Source organism: Capricornis sumatraensis, chromosome 9 (assembly GCF_032405125.1).
Source record: "Capricornis sumatraensis isolate serow.1 chromosome 9, serow.2, whole genome shotgun sequence".
Taxonomy (NCBI): Eukaryota; Metazoa; Chordata; class Mammalia; order Artiodactyla; family Bovidae; genus Capricornis; species Capricornis sumatraensis.
This window is the reverse complement of record NC_091077.1, coordinates 42,621,535-42,634,337: the sequence shown is the minus strand read 5'-3', so window position 1 is coordinate 42,634,337 and position 12,803 is coordinate 42,621,535.

Genomic DNA, 12,803 nt, shown 5'->3' with positions numbered 1-12,803 from the left:
GGAAAATTGCGTAATTAACTAAATTCTGATGAGACGCAAGAGTAACAACATATGGTCAAAGATTTAAACGCAACGAATGGAATAATAAGAATATTAGAAAAAATTTGGAGGATTTTTAACCTCAAAGTAGAAGTTGGCACTGAAGAGTAATCTGTATGTTTAATGTAGGTATTAAAAGACTTCAGAAATGAGATATAAATAAAACCCCAAAGTGTTTTCCATGAAAGGAGGCATTCAGTAGGAGGACAGTGGATCCACAGAGGTGAGTTTGCTTGACACCTACTGACTTCACAAGATAAAATAGGGATACTTTCTGGCCCTTACCTAGCTTTACTCATAGAAAAATAACATTATTTTCATGTATTGGAAGCAAGACGACTAACTGTAGAAATTATTATCAAGTGGGGCCAAGAGTGCTGGTTGGGAGTCTGGATGGAGAGATGTTACCATAAAAGTGGGTTTGCCTCTTGGTGGGTGTTGAGCCAGAAGGTACAACCCAGCCAAAGCTCGTGGGAAGGAAAGGTGTATTACTTGCAGAAGTATGGAGAACACCAGGGAACTTTCCAGAGCAGTGTCTCTCCAAACTGCAAAGTTGGGGAAGCTTTAATCTATGGGAACAGGCATGTTCAGGCTTCCATGGTGGCTAAGACGGTAAAGAATCTGCCTGCAGAGCAGGAGACCTGGGTTTGATCCCTGGTTTGGGAAGATCTGCAGGAGGAGGACCCGGCTACCCACTCCAGTATTCTTGCCTGGAGAATCCCATGGACAGAGGAGCCTGGTGGTCCATGGGGTCACAAAGGTTCTGACACGATTGAGTGACTGAAACTTTCAGTTTACAGGCATGTTCATGAAAGGCTTTGGGCCAGTGACAGAGCCCAAGCTTCAGTTGACTGAAGCCTTGAGTCAGAACAGTCACCATCAGCATCCCTTACATTACAGCTGGCCTAGTCTTGATATCTATTCTTCTTCATATTCTTTCCTCTTATAGGTTATTACAAAATATTGAGTGTAGTTGTCTACACTATACAGTAGGTTCTTGTTGATTATCTGTTTTATTTTAAGTTTTTAAAATGTTGATTTTGTTTATTTATATTTTTGGCTGTGCTGTGTCTTTGTTGCTGTGCATGGGTTTTCTCTAGTTGCAGCAAGTGGGGGCTACTCTTTGTTGTGGTGCGAGGGCTTCTTTTGTGGTGGAGCACAGGCTCCAGGGCTTGTGGGCTTCTGTAGCTGCGGCACATGGGCTCAGCAGTTGTGGCTCACAGGATCTAGAGCATAGGCTCAATAGTTGAATGAGAAGCCCTCACACTGCAATGAGGAGCAGCACCCGCTCTTCTCAACTAAAGAAAAGTCCACGCAGCAAGGAAGACCTAGTACAGCCAAAAATAGGAAATAAATAAATAAAATTATAAAACAGCAACAACATCAGAAACCCGCAAAAGTCAGAGCTAATATCAGATAGCTCAGTAATTAGGTCCGGTTGTCTCTGGTTTATCACACTGCAGCCTTCTTTCTGAAATGCAAAAAGAAAGAAAACTACAAGGGGTGGTTTGCAGTAAAAGTAAGCACCAAGATGTAAGTAGAATGGAGTTAAAGGATAATTGATGCAAGATGTAGCTCATGCAGGGTTAGGGAGCAGAAAAGCAAGCTTAGTTGCAGACTAGATTAGGAACAGTGAAGTAAAATCTTGGAGGGATCAGGCCTGCTCACTGTTCTCTTTATCTTCTTTGTTCTCAGGAAAGAAAAGAAAATCGTTCCGCTTTTTTCCTTTTCACTGCAACACTGATAGAAGCAACTTAGACCAGAAGGAGTGGCCTTCAGGAGCCCAGCTTCATTCTCTCGTTCTTTTATAAAAGCACGGTGTCAGAGTTTGAGACACCTCCAGGAGAAAAACAGAAGCTCCAAAATCACTGCAGATGGTGACTGCAGCCATGATGTTAAAAGACGCTTGCTCCTTGGAAGAAAAGTTATGACCAACCAAGACAGCATATTAAAAAGCAGAGACATCGCTTTAATGACAAAGGTCCATCTAGTCAAAGCTATGGTTTTTCCAGTAGTCATGTATGGATGTGAGAGTTGGACTGTAAAGAAAGCTGAGCACTGAAGAATTGATGCTTTTGAATTGTGGTGTTGGAGAAGACTCTTGAGAGTCCCTTGGACTGCAAGGAGATCCAACCAGTCCATTCTAAAGGAGATCAGCCCTGGGATTTCTTTGGAAGGACTGATGCTAAAGCTGAAACTCCAATACTTTGGCCACCTCATGCGAAGAGTTGACTTATTGGAAAAGACTCTGATGCTGGGAGGGATTGGGGGTGGGAGGAGAAGGGGATGACAGAGGATGAGATGGCTGGATGGCATCACCGGCTCGATGGACACGAGTTTGAGTGAACTCTGGGAGTTGGTGATGGACAGGGAGGCCTGGCATGTTGTAGTTCATGGGGTCACAAAGAATCAGACATGACTGAGCGACTGAACTGAACTGAATAATGAGCGATGTTGAGCATCTTTTCATGTGTTTTTTAGCCATCTGTGTGTCTTCTTTGGAGAAATGTCTGTTTAGGTCTTTTTCCCACTTTTTCATTGGGTTGTATGTTTTTCTGGCATTGAGTTGTACAAGCTGCTTGTATATTTTGGAAATTAATCCTTTGTCAGTTGTTTCATTTGCTATTATTTTCTCCCGTTCTGAGGGTTGCCTTTTCACCTTGCTTATAGTTTCCTTTGCTGTGCAAAAGCTTTTGCGTTTAATCAGATGCCACTTGTTTACTTTTGTTTTTATTTCCATTATTTTAGGAGGTGGGTCATAGAGGATCTTGCTTTATGTCATCAAGTGTTCTGCCTATGTTTTCTTCTAAGAGTTTTATTGTTTCTGGTCTTACATTTAGGTCTTTAATCCATTTTGAGTTTTATCTTTGTGTATGGTGTTAGGAAGTGTTCTAATTTCATTCTTTTACATGTAGCCATCCAGTTTTCCCAGCACCATTTGTTGAAGAGGCTGTCTTTGCCCCATTGTATATTCTTGCCTCCTTTGTCAAAAATAAGGTACACATTGGTGAATGGGTTTATTTCTGGGCTTTCTATCTTGTTTTATTGGTCTATATTTCTGTTTTGTGCCAATACCATACTGTCTTGATGACTGTAGCTTTGTAGTATAATCTGAATTCAGGAAGGTTGATTCCTTCAGCTCCATTCTTCTTTTTCAAGACTGCTTTGACTATTTGGGGGTCTTTTGTGTTTCCATATGAATTGTGACATTTTTTTGTTCTAGTTCTGTGAAAAATGCCATTGGTAATTTTATAGGGATCATATTCTATTTCCTCTTGAATCAGTTTTGGTGTGAGAATTCCCTGGAATTTGTTCATTTTTTAGATTATCTGTTGATATAAAATTGTATTCACAGATATTCTCTGTGAATCTTTTATATTTCTATACATTCACTAGTAATGGACACAAATTCATTTATTATTTTGAGTAATTGAACTTTCTTTTTTCTTGGTCAGTGTATGTAAAGCTTTGTAATTTGTGTGAATCTTGGGAAAGAATCCATGTTTTCCCCATGTTTTTCTCTCTCCTTTACTTCATTCATATCCTTCAGAAATAGTATTTCATTCCATATGATAGATCAGTATTTCATATTTTCCCAGTACTTTGCAGTGTAATATTAGGCTGTTGATATCATAAGTTTGAAAGAAATAAAACTGTATTTGAGATAAAGAACATGGCTTCTTATCATAAATGCCATGGTCAATAATTGATAATTAACATTTCCCATCTTGCTACAGAATCAGTTGAAATGATACTAACGTGTCGTATGTTGATTCCAAATCTGTCAAATCCACCAAAGCAGTGGTGGCACAACAGTCGTGAGCTCCCTGGAGGGACATCAGCCGTGGACATAGGATGGCAGAGCTCTCTGTGTCAGGATGGTCTTGTCTCTCCCACACCTCAATCTGCCCCGAGCCCTGAAGTTTGAGAGTCACAGACTATGATGAAATCAAAGAAGCAATGGGAAAAACACATTTTTTTTTCATTGTTTTTCATCAGGATAGAGGGAGACAGGTGCAGGGCCCCCAGGGCAGGAGCCTCCCCAGGCCTCCTCCATGGGACTGAGTTGAAGCAGGAAAAAGAAGGGGAAGCCAGGCTGCTCCTGTCACAGTGACACTGAGGGTGAGGTCTCAGCACTGTGACTGCCTCATACACACCTACTTTCTGATTCTAACTGTGCCCTTGTCTTGGACATGAGCCTGGCACGTGCCCTGCAGGGTTCACACAGGTCGAGAGACAAAGGAAACGTGGGCATATGCTGTGCTGTACGTGAGGGGAAATTTTCCTATTTGCGGGCAGAGCCTGTAGACGCGCTCCTGATCTAGCTTCTCGTCAGCTCAGCTTACACACAGGTTTTTCTCTCCCTCTGGCAGACCCTGCCATGTTGTTTTCTCTGGTTTGTGTTTTCCTAATCCTGCAACCTTTACGCATAGCATGTGAGATGGGTAAGGGTGGCCGTTTACAGCATCAGAAGCTAAGTGCTTATAGAAATGGGGATCTAAAAGTGGGTGGGTTCATCCCCTTTTTTAATTTGGGCCAGACAACAAAAATATTCTTGCTTTCTTTCGTGTTCAGGCCAGAAGAAATTACATCCATTTGGTAAGTTATTGTTTATATGTGCATCTGTGTGTGTGTGTTTCACCTGCTTGAAATGACCTTGGTTGTCTCAGAAATGGCAGAAATTTGGCCCATGGGATTTAGAATGGTCTATTGCTTCTGTGTCCCTCTGCTATCTGAAATGTTTTATCTCATCGCTCCTTTCAAGACAGAGGAGAGAATGATGTATCGTCCCTGTTCACTTCACCAGCAGGGTATTGAAGCTCTGTTCCTGGAGGTCTTAGAATTAGCGAGACTACTGAAACCCAGCTCCTCCCACTGCTAGGACCCCTAGGCTGAGGCACACAATGCCTTTGAGACACTGATGCCCTGACCTGAGGTCACGCTCAGGAGAAAGCACCTCAGCATGTATGCTCACTGCTACAATGGCATTATTGAAATATTTTCCCCAGAGACCCGAAGTGCTTGGATTCACCAGCATAAAGAAATAAGCCCCCTAAAGATCATTAGTTTAATTCCATTAGGAATGTGGTATTCAGCTTACTTTCCCGGAAGTCAAAAGTAGAAAAGTTAATAATATTTCTGAGGAAGTTATCGCTTCATTTTAATCTATAACTTTAAATTCTCCAGGAAAAATGAGGAAATGCCTCAAAATCCGGACTTCACCTAATTGTGCAGGCATGTCTCTGATTGAATTACAGTACCAATGCTTCAACACCAGTTTTCCTCAGCAGCCTGTGTTCTTTTCCTTCTTTGTTGGTTGAAAGAATGAGCAGTGTTTCCGCACCATTTATCAACATGTTTGTGTCCTCAGAAGAGTGTGGAGCTATTTAGAATCTATGTACTTTATTTCCTTACTAGTTCTTTTTTGGAGTTTTGGTCAACCATAGTCATTTGAATAAGGGTCCTTGCACTGCAGGGCTCTGACCTTTTCTCTCATCTGTGTGATGACCTCTTATGCCTGATCTTTGCCCCTTCCAGCTGTTTCATTTCATGTGTCCTTGGTATGCTTCTGTTTATTTTATAGAAACATGAATTGAGTTGTTATTTCATGGATATATATTCTTGAATTTGGTGAAAGCTACTGGTTATTTGCCCTCTACCAAGGTTAGGGTGGCAGGTAGTGACTATCAGGGGATGAAGATCCCCAACACTGTGAGGGGAAGAAGAGAACCAGTTTTGTCTATGAGGTCTGTGTGGGGGAGGGTTTGAGAGTTTTAGTAATGTCAAGGAGTTGGCCAAACTTTCAGAATTACTTCTGTACAGTACACAGGGATCTTTCTGCATATATCCATTCTGGCACAAGGGCTGCAGGTATCATGTAATTATCAATTCTGGCATGCTTTCTTAAACTATATGGGTTACTTCGTGGGATATCCTATCAACTTGATTCTGCAAACTGCTTCTTTCACTTAACAGTTCATCATGAACATTATTTAACTTGAGTAGATGTACTTTGATGTTATTTATGTTCAACAAGTGTGATTTCATATAATATGGAATATTTATTAATTCAATGTCATTAATTCTGGCAATAAAATAATGGATTATTAATTCTTTATAATAAACATAAACTTTCTGTGATTTCAATCATTTTGCTTTATTGGCTCAAGACGCATGCACTTTGATACAGCATTTTGTATGTGCTGTCATGAAATCTACTATGAGACTAGCACTTTGCAATGCAGCCAGCAGAGGGCAGGGTCACTCTTTCCAAGTTCTTGGCCAAACTGAATATTCAACTTTTTCCTCACTTCAGAAGCACAAAAACGTAAGGCTACAACATTAAAGTTCAAGTCTTTGCTGATTAGAATCTCAATATTATTGCTTATGGCTTTAGATCATTGCACCCTTTTGTCAAGACTGTGTTTGTTCATAGTCTTTGTCTTTTATATTATCTCTAATGAAATGCTGGTCCTTTGCTAATATTCACAGTATTCTTTATGTAATAATTATCTGAGCCCATGGGAAGAGATTTCACAATTATTTATCACAATGATTTATATAGAGCTATTCTGAACATAAAAACCTTAAATATTTAGAAAATGCAATTATGGTAATATCGAAAAGTGTATGTTGCTCAGTCATGACCGACTTTTTAAGTCACTCACACACTTGTTTATATTATCATATTTGCATATATATACACACACACACACACATATATAGGCCTATGCCCTGAGAAAACCATAATTCAAAAAGACACATGTACCCCAGTGTTCATTGAAGCACTATTTACAATAGCCAGGTTATGGAAGCAACCTACAAGTCTGTCAATAAATGAGTGGATAAAGAAGTTCCAGTACAAAAATACAATGGAATATTAGCCATAAAAAAGAATCAATCTGAGTCAGTTAAACTGAAGTGGACAAACCTAGAGCTTGTTATACAAAGCGGAGTAAGTCAGAAACAGCAAAACAAATAACATTCTTCTCTTGCATCGTGATTAGTCAGCTCTTATGAAGCCAGTTTTGTCTAGTTAGATGGTCCTTGAAATATATACATCCATTCGGATACTCAAGTTTTCATTCAGTGATTACAACAAACTTTTTCTATCATTTTTCATTTTATATGTGACTTTTCTTCTACTGAGTTGCTGGTCCTTTGTTTACTTATTCATCATATTCCTTGCATAAAACTAATCTGAGCCCGTTAGTATAGATTATAGATTTCTATATTATAATCTAGAAAAATGATATTGGTGAATGTATTTGCAGGGTAGGGATAGAGACCCAGAAGTAGAGAACAATCTCGTGGACACAGCATGGGAAGGAGAGGGTGGTAAGTGTTCAGTTATACACATTACCCTGTGTAAAATAGATAGCCAGTGGGAAGTTGGTATAAAATACAGGGAGCTCAGCTTAGTGCTCTCTGCTGACCTAGAAGAATGAGATGGTGGGGTCGTGAGAGGGAGGTGTAAGATGGAGGGGATATATGTTCACTTATAGGTGATTCATGTTGTTCTATGGCAGAAACCACACAATATTGTAAAGCAATTATCCTCCAACAGAAAAGAACAAAACAACAACAAAAAGGAAAATAACAGTGAAAGTCCCTTGCCATGCACTGGGTGACTATGACATCAGAAAGAAATTCCCCAAAAATTTTAGGAACTTTGAAATCTGGTGCTGTTTACACTATTCCTAGTATGGCGAAAGAGAAATGCTTGCACATTAACTTTCCTTATCACATACCTGTCTTGCTGTCTTGAGGCATCTGACCTTTATAGAGCTGAAAAAATGTATCCCATTGACAGCTGTAGATTCCAACTAAATACCACCTCACACCACTCCCAGTGCCCTACAAAAACCTCTCCAGGTGGACTTGCCAAAATTTGCTTCATCACGATAAGAAAGCCTTTCCAGCGTTTTCCAGAGCCTGCAGAACCTTATTCACACCATCTCCGTATGATAAGAAAGGAGAATCTCTGAGTGGGAAACCTAGGTTTAAAGCCCTTCCTTTGCCTTGGCTTATGATATAACTTTGAATTACTTGACCATTCTGCCAAATGCTGTCCCTTCTGTTTAGGAGGTTCATGAAGAGCTGCCACTATATTCTTGCCTTTATCTTCGCCACTGAGGAGATCAACAAGAACTCTCATCTCCTTCCCAACCTGACCTTGGTTTATGATCTCTACAGTGCCTTTGAAAGTGACCACAGGACTCTGGAAAGTACCCTCTTTTGGCTCTCTAGAGGGAATCGATCTGTCCCTAATTACAACTGCCAGAGACAGGGGAAGTCTCTGGCCATAGTTACAGGAACTGCATGGGCATTTTCAGCTGAGATAGGAACACTTCTGGAGCTGGACAAAATCCCATAGGTGAGTGGGGTCTGGTGAGAGACACTCTGCTCTTCTCCAATGTCTTTCCCTCTCATCACATGAAAGATGAAGATGGAAGCTGTGTGTATGCATCCCACAGAGATACAAACCCATTTCAGAGACATCATCAGATTGTGAGGTTATTCCCTGGGTTTGGAAGGAAGAAGAAGGTGAAGAAGAAGTGCAGCCAGTACTTTGAAGCCCAGGTCGATACTCAGGGCCAAGGCATCTATCCCACAGCTACTCAGAATATTGAGTGGTCATGGATCAGAGTCTTTTCCATCACAGCAGATGCCTAATGGATAGGGGACTGCCTCACCCCCAAACAGGGCTCTCTCAGAGCACAGCCGGCAGCCAGTGTCTGGCAGATATGACAATAGGGATCTTGGTCCTTACTGTTTCTGTTATTTGTTGTGCCTATCCTTGCACAAAGTGTTCCTTTGATATCTCCAGTTTTCTTGAAGAGATCTCTTTTCCCATTCTATTGTTTTCCTCTATTTCTTTGCACTGTTCATTTAAGAGGGCCTTCTTATCTCTCTGTGCTGTTCTTTGGAACTCTATATTCAGTTGGGTGTATCTTTCTTTTTCTCCCTTGCCTTTCACTTCTCTTTTTTCCTCAGCTATTTGTAAAGCCTCCTCAGACCACCACTTTGCCTTCTTGCATTTCTTTTTCTTTTGGATGTTTATTGTCATTGCGTCCTATACAATGTTACAAATTTCCATCCATAGTTCTTAAGGCACTCTATCATATCTAATCCCTTGAATCTATTTGTCACCTCCATGTATAATCATAAGGGATTTGATTTAGGTCATACCTGAAGGGCCAACTTGTTTTACTTACTTGCTTCTATTTCAGCCTGAATTTTCAATAAGGTGCTGATTGTCTGAACCACAGCCAGCTCCAAATCTTGTTTTTGCTGACTTTATAGAGCTTCTCTCTTTTTGGTTGCAAAAAATATAACCAATCCGATTTCAATATTGACGATTGGTGATGTTCAAGTGTAGAGTCATCACTTGTGTTGTTGGAAAAGGGTGTTTGCTATAACCAGTGCATTCTCTTGACAAAACTGTTAGCATTTGCTTTGCTTCATTTTGTACTCCCAGGCCAACCTTGCCTATTATTCTGGGTATCTCTGACTTCCAAGTTTTGTATTCCAATCCCCAGCGGTGTAAAGGGCATTTTTTGGGTGCTAGTTCTAGAAACTCTTACAGATTTTCAAAGATCCAGTCAACTTCGGCTTCTTTGGAGGCAGTGGTTGGGGCATGGACTGGGATTACTATGATGGTGAATGGTTTGTTTGGAAATGAAGGGAGATCATTCTGTCCTTTTTGAGACTGCACCAAAGTACTGCATTTTGGACTCTTATTAACTATGAGGGCTACTCCATTTCTTCAAAGGGATACTTGCCCACAGTAGTAGGTATAATGGTTATCTGAATAAATTCACCCATACCCATCCATTTTAGTTCACTGATGCCTAAGATGCTGATGTTCACTCTTGCCATCTCCTTCTTGAAAATGTCCAACTTACCATGGTTCTTGGACCTAACATTCCAGGTTTTATGCAGTGTTGTTCTTTACAGCATCAGACATGTTTTCACCATCAAACACATTCACAACTGACTGTTGGTTCCACTTTGGCCCAGCCCCTTCATTCTTTCAGGAGCTATTAGTAATTGCCCTTTGGTCTTCCCCAGTAGCATATTGGTTACCTTCTGACCTTGGGCTCCTCTTCTGGGATCATAACATTTGCATGTCATACTATTTATGGGGTTCTGGTTGGGAGAATATTGGTGTGATTTGCCATCTCCTCCTCAGCCAGACTGTGTTTTGTCAGAACTGTTCATTATGACCTTTCCATCTTGGGTGCCCCTGCACATCATGGCTCATAGCTTTGTGGAGTTATGCAAGCCCTTTCACCACAACAAGGCTGTGAGACGTGAAGGGACACAAGTCATACAGAGCAAGGTTTAGAGACTCAATGGTGACATTTGTGTGACATCTGAAACTGTGCCTTCTTCAGTTACCATAGAAGGAGATAAGCACACAGGGATCTTACACGTTCTTTTATTCAGTTCAGTTGCTCAGTCATGTCCGACTCTTTGCGACCCCGTGAATCGCAGCACGCCAGGCCTCCCTGTCCATCACCAACTCCCAGAGTTCACTCAGATTCATGTCCATCGAGTCCGTGATGCTATCCAGATATCTCATCCTCTGTCGTCCCCTTCTCCTCCTGCCCCTAATCGCTTCCAGCATCAAAGTCTTTTCCAATGAGTCAACTCTTCGCATGAGGGGGCCAAAGTACTGCAGTTTCAGCTTTAGCATCATTCCTTCCAAAGAAATCCCAGGGCTGATCTCCTTCAGAATGGACTGGTTGGATCTCCTTGCAGTCCAAGGGACTCTCAAGAGTCTTCTCCAACACCACAGTTCAAAAGCATCAATTCTTCAGCGCTCAGCCTTCTTCACAGTCCAACTCTCACATCCATACATGACTACTGGAAAAACCATAGCGTTGACTAGACCGACCTTAGTCGGCAAAGTAATGTCTCTGCTTTTGAATATGCTTTCTAGGTTGGTCATAACTTTTCTTCCAAGGAGTAAGCGTCTTTTAATTTCATGGCTGCAGTCACCATCTGCAGTGATTTTGGAGCCCCCCAAAATAAAGTCTGACACTGTTTCCACTGTTTCCCCATCTATTTCCCATGAAGTGATGGGACTGGATGCCATGATCTTCGTTTTCTGAATGTTGAGCTTTAAGCCAACTTTTTCACTCTCCTCTTTAACTTTCATCAAGAGGCTTTTTAGTTCCTCTTCACTTTCTGCCATAAGGGTGGTGTCATCTGCATATCTGAGGTTATTGATATTTCTCCCAGCAATCTTGATTCCAGCTTGTGTTTCTTCCAGTCCAGCGTTTCTCATGATGTACTCTGCATATAAGTTAAATAAGCAGGGTGACAATATACAGCCTTGACATATTCGTTTTCCTATTTGGAACCAGTCTGTTGTTCCATGTCCAGTTCTAACTGTTTCTTCCTGACCTGCATATATGTTTCTCAAAGGCAGGTCAGGTGGTCTGATATTCCCATCTCTTTCAGAATTTTCCAGTTTATTGTGATCCACACATTCAAAGCCTTCGGCATAGTCAATAAAGCAGAAATAGATGTTTTTCTGGAACTTTCTTGCTTTTTCCATGATCCAGCAGATGTTGGCAATTTGATCTCTGGTTCCTCTGCCTTTTCTAAAACCAGCTTGAACGTCAGGAAGTTCATGGTTCATGTATTGCTGAAGCCTGGCTTAGAGAATTTTGAGCATTACTTTACTAGCATGTGAGATGAGTGCAATTGTGTGGTAGTTTGAGCATTCTTTGGCATTGCCTTTCTTTGGGATTGGAATGAAAATTGACCTTTTCCAGTCCTGTGGCCACTGCTGAGTTTTCCAAATTTGCTGGCATATTGAGTGCAGCACTTTCACAGCATCATCTTTCAGGATTTGAAATAGCTCAACTGGAATTCCATCACCTCCACTAGCTTTGTTCATAGTGATGCTTTCTAAGGCCCACTTGACTTCACATTCCAGGATGTCTGGCTCTAGGTGAGTGATCACACCATCGTGATTATCTTGGTCGTGAAGATCTTTTTTGTACAGTTCTTCTGTGTATTCTTGCCACCTCTTAATATCTTCTGCTTCTGTTAGGTCCATACCATTTCTGTCCTTTATCAAGCCCATTTTTGCATGAAACGTTCCCTTGGTATCTCTAATTTTCTTGAAGAGATCTCTAGTCTTTCCCATTCTGTTCTTTTCCTCTATTTCTTTGCATTGATTGCTGAAGAAGGCTTTCTTATCTCTCCTTGCTATTCTTTGGAACTCTGCATTCAGATGCTTATATCTTTCCTTTTCTCCTTTGCTTTTCACCTCTCTTCTTTTCAAAGCTATTTGTAAGGCCTCCCCAGACAGCCATTTTGCTTTTTTGCATTTCTTTTCCATGGGGATGGTCTTGATCCCTGTCTTCTGTACAATGTCATGAACCTCATTCCATAGTTCATCAGGCACTCTATCAGATCTAGGCCCTTAAATCTGTTTCTTACTTCCACTGTATAATCATAAGGGATTTGATTTAGGTCATACCTGAATGGTCTAGCGGTTTTCCCTACTTTCTTCTATTTGAGTCTGAATTTGATAATAAGGAGTTCATGATCTGAGCCACAGTCAGCTCCTGGTCTTGTTTTTGTTGTCTGTATAGAGCTTCTCCATCTTTGGCTGCAAAGAATATAATCAATCTGATTTTGGTGTTGACCATCTGGTGATGTCCATGTGTAGAGTCTTCTCTTGTGTTGTTGGAAGAAGGTGTTTGCTATGACCAGTGCATTTTCTTGACAAAACTCTATTA